At 42.2% G+C, this 7,869-nt stretch overlaps 1 pseudogene; it reads right to left on the bottom strand.

Moving 5' to 3' along the window:
* Positions 1–2,531: 2,531 nt before the first annotated feature.
* On the bottom strand, positions 2,532–4,735 carry LOC146187910 (uncharacterized; annotated as a pseudogene).
* Between the last annotated feature and the right edge of the window lie 3,134 nt (positions 4,736–7,869).

Raw genomic sequence — 7,869 nt, 5'->3', positions numbered from 1 at the left:
CAGCAAAATGCTTGGATATCTTCATCGTGGCTTTTGCAATCCGCCTTCTTTTCTGAAAATTTTACTCTATAAATTACTCTTATTACCTAAACTTGAATATGCAGCATCAGTATGGGGTCCTTATCAGCAGAACTTAGCACACTTATTGGAAATGGTTCAAAATAATTTTGTATGGTTCATCCTCCACTTAAAACAGCAAGCATATCAAGTACGAAAGACAGCCGCGGCCTGCCATCCCTTGCACCTCGTCGTAGAAAACTTTGTCTTCGCATTTTCCATGAAATGTTTCGCCATTCTCAACCTGCGAGAAGAATTTATTTCACTGCCACAGTACGCATCACCACGGACGGATAACCCTCACAAAGTTGATGTATATTTCTGCAGAACAAAAACCTGCTTTCATTTGCTTTTACCCCATACCCCGTAAGTGGAATCACCTTCCTGGATCACTGGCACTAATAAATGACAACAAAACGCTTATACCATGAATGAATTAGTTACAATTATGTAGCTAGCAACATCTTCTAAGATTATGCTCTTATTGTTATGTTTATTGTAATGCTATGTTTAACTGCTTCCCTCTTCAAGGCCATATGGCCCTAAAGGTATTGAAATAAATAACCAAACGACATGGAGTTGAATTTACAAAACTGTCTAACTGTGGCTTTGTGATTTTTATAGATTCTTATTGAAAAAAGCTTTGGAAATATATTGGATGTGCATCAACAGCTGCATTATTCATGCACTGTTTCATTTTCAAACACTTTATAAAGACTAATAGTCCTGTGTTTTCAATGCATGTTTTAGACAAATTTTCAGAATGAAACAAAAAAAAGCAGTAAAGTGCACAAGATATAGCAGCGAACTTAATTTTCCTGGTGATACATTCTTTCATGAACCTCATAATAGTCATTCTGTTTGTGCATATATAACTAATGCATTGCAAAGAGAATAGACATTCGTGTCGTAAATGATGCATCTTAGTGAAGAATCATAGCTGCATCTTGCAATTCTTTGCATACATATCACAGATCTGCTCTGAAAATACTGTTCACGGAATAGCCAGAACTTTATGTATCACAAGCTGTTTCCATAGTCGTACAACGGTTCTTTCAGCAACACTTGAACAAACAACAAAAATTTATTGCTCTTTATGCACCCGTTCATCACAGATCTATTGAAACATGCAACTGAAAGTATGAAAATGACTAGAACATTACATAAATTGTAAGCACTCTTATCAACAAGCAAAGGACAATATGTTAATACAGTTCAAACGTTGACTTCTCTTCACGGTGATCAGGAGCTGAGAATGAACTCCAACAAGACTACAATTTAGGTAATCTCCAGCAGTCACCTACAGATATTTTTGAGTGTCAAAGAGGAGCCTTTACACGGCTGAACACACCGAAGTTGGTGCTGTACACATCTGCAGGAAGTTCACGTATCATCACATGAAAACTCCAAGAAGTTTCTTGCATAGCTTGCACAAAACACATTGCAGAAAATTAATCAGTGGTTAAAGTGATAAGCTGCATACTAGGTAGACTTGGGTTTAATCCCAGCTATAGTGGCTGTGTATCTATGTGGTTGAAATAAAAAACACACCTGTACATAGAGGTGCACAGAGGAAAGGGGACTTGGAACAAAAGTACGAGTCCTCGGCCATTAGTATAGTAAATGCCTGCATGGACATAGCCCCATACTTTTAAAAACGATGGCACAGGTCTGACAGAGAAAGGTATAGGGGTGAACTTGGCGCCCCCTTAGAGGAATAGCTCTCCCCCCCACGATTCCTCTAAGGAAGCGCCAAGTTCACCTAGAAAAATACCCCCCCCTCTCCAATTACTCTAAGGGGGCGCCAAGTTCACCCTTATGCCTCCCTCTGTCGGACCTGTGCCGTCGTTTTTTACTATATTGGTGGCCGAGGACTCATACTTTAGCGTTCCAAGTCACCTTTCCTCCGCAAAGTCGGAAACTCTATTAAGAATTTCCATTGTGAGAAATGCGTCGTCGAGTAGTTTTCAACTCTGAATCCTTGGCAAAGCTTGATTTGTTTCTTAAGCGCAGAGTATTTTGTATGCGTTGCTATTTCATCATCATCATCTTCAGCCTGATTATACCCACTGCAGGGCGAAGGCCTCTCCCATATTTCTCCACTTAACCCGGTTCTGTGCTAGCTACATACACTTGACCCCTGCTAACTTCTTAATCTCATCCGCCCACCTAACCGCTATTTCATCACCTCAAAATAAATGCTTTATAACCATTCCTTATCTGGGCACTATGTTTTGGCTGTAAAGACAGGGAGGGGGGTGCACTGTGGTGAAACTTGGCTCCCCTAATACAGAACCTGAAGTCCATGTGTCACTTTACAACATTAAACCCAGCAATTACAATTTTTCAAACCAGATTAACATATACATGTGCTCTTTTCCCTTTAAATTAGTCCTACTTTCGAGTCTGGTTCCTCCTTGTATTAGGCACATTAATGACATGCACATCAATGCTATTCTTTCAAAACACTTGCTTCAGTTTTTGTTTGAAATAAATGGCAGCAAGTAAGCATTAATAAAAAATGTGCAGCGGTCCACTAATTCAATGAAGAACAATTCATTAAACAGCACTGTAACCTGCAAGCACTTCCCTTTACTGTAAACAAACAGCACACACGACTTCATCTTAGCCACACCCATTTGCATTTGCACTTGCGTGTAGTACTTGCTACTGGGCTTCAGGTTACCATTGTGTAGCTCCCCCTTTGTAAACACTTCCATATTCATTGGAATTTTGAACTCAAGAAGGCGAGCCTCACAGCAACTGCATGAAACAATACCATCTGGACTTGCACACAGAAATGGCTTGAGGCATGAGAGAAAAAGGCCACATTCTCTGACATGAACGTCAACATGGCTCTCGTTCTTACTGATGAAAGCTGCTCGTGCCTCGGCTTCAAGCAGCAGCCCTCTCTCTTTTCATTGCATATGTCGGACGAAGTTTTTTGCCCATTACTGCACTAATGAGAGACCATGCATCATCGGGCCCCATTTTTGTCCTACATGTGTGCACCCATGCATAAAACCTGTGTGCAATTGAGGTTGTGATTAAGCCTTCCCTGTAAGAGTGCTACAAGGAACTTGTACTTTGCAGGCGTGTGGCTACCTCAATGACCGTGACCTCCTCATGCGTATACAGTTTTGAACGACACTTCGCTTTCACCCGTTCCAACCACCGGGAAGGCAGTTTACAATCGCTGGCTGTATCTGGGTCCACAGCTTTCTTTGTTTGGACGGGCAAAAAAACATTTGCTTTATACACATCGGCAAAGCACTGAAGGCCACTTTCCTTAAGTTTTCCGTGTAGGTACACCAGTTGTGGGGTGTAAACATTTAAGTTTTCACGCCCGAGTGCTGAATATTCCACTCGCCTTTTGTGGTGAGTTATTGCGTGACTAATCCTTTGTGATGTGTCCTTGCAGAAAATTAGGCTGTTAACCTCCTCGCTTAGTGCCCTTGGATTCCTTGGCTGGTACCACTGGCGTTCTTTCTCTGTACAAGAAACTGAATCTGGTACACAACTGAGATCATGCTGAGCAATATACATAAGTCACTAGAGCACACAACAGAGATGTTTGCACAGCCCCCCTCTTCCCTGCAACACATGAGCAGTGGCCGGTGATTACCTCACCATCACACTTCGAGACTTCAGCACCGACTTTGTAGACTGTTCGTGTTGACATAGATGCCAGCACTTCAGCACGGACAATAGTTTCTGGGGATTCCTTGGTAGAAAACTCAAGTTTTTGAAGATGGCCAGATGTAAACAGGCGCAGGCCGTCTTCTCTGTGCTTCCTTGCTCCTTTGTTTTCGATGTACCTGCGTGAGAAAAATAGCAGTAAGGATGCATCAAACAGCCACTCTTTGGACGCTATGAAGAAGTGTTAGGAGTCACAAGTGCCCAAATAACTACTGCCTCTTATATGAGTAAGAAGAGTTCCTTACTAAATTAAGATGCAAAGCATTAAAGCATTAGGCTCCCTACCCATTATGGTTTGACCAAACTACTCGATTAAAAAGCTATAATTTATTCTGTAATGTTATCATGCTGCTTTGTTTAGTAAACAAACAGTAATTTGAGCTTTGTTGTATAATTTTGTTTATTTATTTTGCCATATGCTTAAAGGGTTATTCCACACCAAACGCCATACACGTTTCGTTCGACCACCTCCAATTTGTTAAAAAAAAATTGTGGATACCTAATGTTCATAATCAAAGCGTAAAATATTTTTGCAAAACACACACACACTCACACACACACACACACACACATATATATATATATATATTCGTGAGGTGTGCGCAGTTTGCTTTGAACCACACCGAAAGCCACAAGCTGTGCAAATGCCGTTATTTTTTTTCAGAAAATTTGAATGTTTATTAATTATTGAACGGCGCTTGGTTTCGCGCTGTTTTCGGAAGGTTCAAACTGAGCTCAGCGCAAAAATAAATTTTTGCGGCAAAAATAAATTTTTGCGGCAAAAATATTTTAGCCTTCGATGACGCACGCTGGGTTTTTTTTAACACATCGGAGATGGTTGAGCGCAACGTCTAAGACGTCTTAGGGCCTCTGAGTCATGATTTTCTTACCTGTATATGTGCTCCTTCGCAAAAAACGGGTTCACTGATCTCGTTTCGCGAGTCCACCCCTGCTGATTGCACTCGCCGAGTCTAGCCATAATTGGTTTCCCGACGGCCTGCAGAGAAACATGATTGAACCCACAAACCTGTCACATGTTTTTGCACAGTACAAGGGTCCCCACAGTTGTCATGAACGTCTGAGATAAAAATGCACACCTCTATACGCGCAACAGCTAGAGTCCGCAATCACGCTCGAAAGCTGGCATGCCCTTCCTGATGACACGCAAAATACTTTTTGACCAGGCATTCACTGTCGCATATGCTCATATTACGGGGTCGTAATTTTCACTGGGGAATTCCGAGCAAGTAACAGTTTTTGAAACAAACGCCGCTCTGTCGGTGCCAATACGGGCGCAAAAGGAACAAATCGAGCCTTCGCACGTTTTTTTCGTCGATCTAAAACGTGAATCACTTCTAAGCTTATTCCGTTTATGATCGAGTGACAGCAGTGCACAAAATCAAGGAAGTCAGGTTTCGCGATCACCTCCAGGCACTATTACTGTGCAGTTTACTCAAACGTGTTGACACAGCTTTGTGAGTAGGCTTTCCGTTGGCGAGGGGTCCCTGAATATTTCCGTCGCTATTTTCCCTGAACGAACTGTATCGACACTCGTATCATGGCTAAATGGAACTTCTGAGAAGCTGCAGCACAGTCGTGACGCTTTTTCTCTTTTTTCCAAAGCGCTAATAAGGAAACCAAGAGCAGGATTGCATCGAAAAAGCCGCGAGCACAGGAACAGAGGCCATTGCGAATGAAACTGTTTCCTTGCAAGTCTCCGAAGTCCTATATCAGAACATGGCAAATAGGTTGCTATACTCACATGAGAGGCACTGCTGACGATGGGAAGCTTCGGTGTAGTAGGACACAATGCAGAAGATGGGTAAGCCTCAACCGCGGTAGCACGCGTGGAAACGACGGCGACGCCGGGAAATCGTCTGCTGTACCACAACCAACATGGCGGTTGAGCAACTTCCGGAATTTCCGCGCTTGCGCAGTTGGCCTTGTGAAATCGGCCTATTCTGTGGGGATCTCTAAATCGGGATTGCTCAATCCCAAAATTTGGCCCCTTGGACACCGAAAATTTGACCTCGTCAGATTGTGACTAAAATTGATGTCTAATCTAGTTCGAGTGCTGCCACTTCAGTGGGGATCTCTAAGTAGGGATCACTCAATCCCATAATTTGGCATCTTGGACACCCAAAATTTGAGCTCATCAGAATGTGACTAAAAAGGATGTCTAAACTAATTCGAGTATCGCCAATTCAGTGGGGATCTCTAAGTAGGGATTGCTCACTCCCATAATTTGACATCTTGGACACCCAAAATATGACCTCGTCTGAATGTGACCAAAATTGATGTCTAAACTAATTCGAGTATCGCCAATTCAGTGGGGATCTCTAAGTAGAGATTGCTCACTCCTAAAATTTGGCACCTTGGACACCCAAAGTTAGACCTCGTCAGAATGTGACCAAAATTGATGTCTAAACTAATTCGAGTATGGCCAATTAAGTGGGGTTCTCTAAATCGGGATTGCTCACTCCCAAAGTTTGACCCCTTGGACACCGAAAATTTGACCTCATCAGAAAGTGACTAACATTGATGTCTAAACTAATTCGAGTATGGCCAATTCAGTGGGGATCTATATGTCGGGATTGCTCACTCCCAAAATTTCGCCCAATGAACACCGAAAATTTGACCTCGTCAGAATGTGACCAAAATTGATGTCTAAAATAATTCGAGTTAGGCCAATTCAGTGGGGATCTCTAAATCGGGATTGCTCACTCCCAATATTTGGCTCCTTGGACAACGAAAATTTGACCTCGTCAGAATGTGACCAAACTTGATATCTAAACTAATTCGAGTATGGCCAATTGAGTGGTGATCTCTAAATCGGGATTGCTCACTCCCAAAATTTGACCCCTTGGACACCGAATATTTGACCTCATCAGAAAGTCAATAAAATTGATGTCTAAACTTATTCGCGTGTGGCCAATTCAGTGGGGATCTCTAAATAGAGATTGCTTACTACCAACATTTGGCTCCTTGGACACCGAAAATTTTACCTCGTCAGAATGTGACTAAAATTGATGTCTAAACTAATTCGAGTATGGCCAATTCAGTGGGGATCTCTAAATCGGGATAGCTCACACCCAAAATTTGGCCCCTTGGACACAGAAAATTTGACCTCGTCAGAATGTGACCAAAATTGATGTGTAAACTAATTCGAGTATGGCCAATTCAGTGGGGATCTCTAAATCGGGATTGCTCACTCCCAAAATTTGCTACCTTGGACAACCAAAATTTTATCTCATCAAAATATGACCAAAATTGGTGTCTAAACTAATTCGAGTATGACCAATTCAATGGGGATCTCTCAAGTAGGGATTGCTCACTCCTAAATTTGGCCCCGTGGACACCGAAAGTTTGACCTCGTCAGAATGTGACCAAAACTGATGTCTACACTAATTCGAGTATTGCCAATTTAGTGGGATCTCTAATTCGGGATTGCTATTTCCCTAAATTTGGCCCCTTGGACACCGAAAATTTGACATCATCAGAATGCGACCAAAATTGATGTCAAAACTAATTCGGGTATGACCAAATCAGTGGGGATCCCTCAATCGGGATTGCTCACTACCAAAATTTGGCTCCTTGGACACCGACAATTTGACCTCGTCAGAATATGACCAAAATTGATGTCTGAACTAATTAGACTATTGCCGATTTATTAGAATCTCTAACTCTGGACTTCTAACTCCCAAAACTTGGCCCCTTGGACACCGAATATTTGACCTCATGAGAATGCGACCAAAATTGATGTCTAAAGTAATTCGAGTATGGCCAAATCAGTGGGGATTTCTAAGTCGGTGTTGCTCACTCCAAACATTTTGCCCCTCGGACACCGAAAATTTGACCTCGTCAGAATGTGACCAAACTTGATGTCTAAACTAATTTGAGTACGGCCAATTGAGTGGGGATATCTAAATCGGGATTGCTCACTCCAAAATTTTGTCCCCTCGGACACCAAAAACTTGACCTCGTCAGAATGTGACCAAAATTGATCTCAGAACTAATTCGAGTGTGGGCAATTCAGTGGGGATATGTAAATCGGGATTGCTGACTCCGAAAGTTTAGCACCATGGACACCGAAAAGTAGACCTCGTCTGAATG

The sequence above is a fragment of the Amblyomma maculatum genome, chromosome 5 (genome assembly GCF_055883805.1).
Source record: "Amblyomma maculatum isolate TAMU_Amacu chromosome 5, ASM5588380v1, whole genome shotgun sequence".
NCBI lineage: Eukaryota > Metazoa > Arthropoda > Arachnida > Ixodida > Ixodidae > Amblyomma > Amblyomma maculatum.
This window is presented reverse-complemented; position numbering and strand designations above follow the sequence as displayed.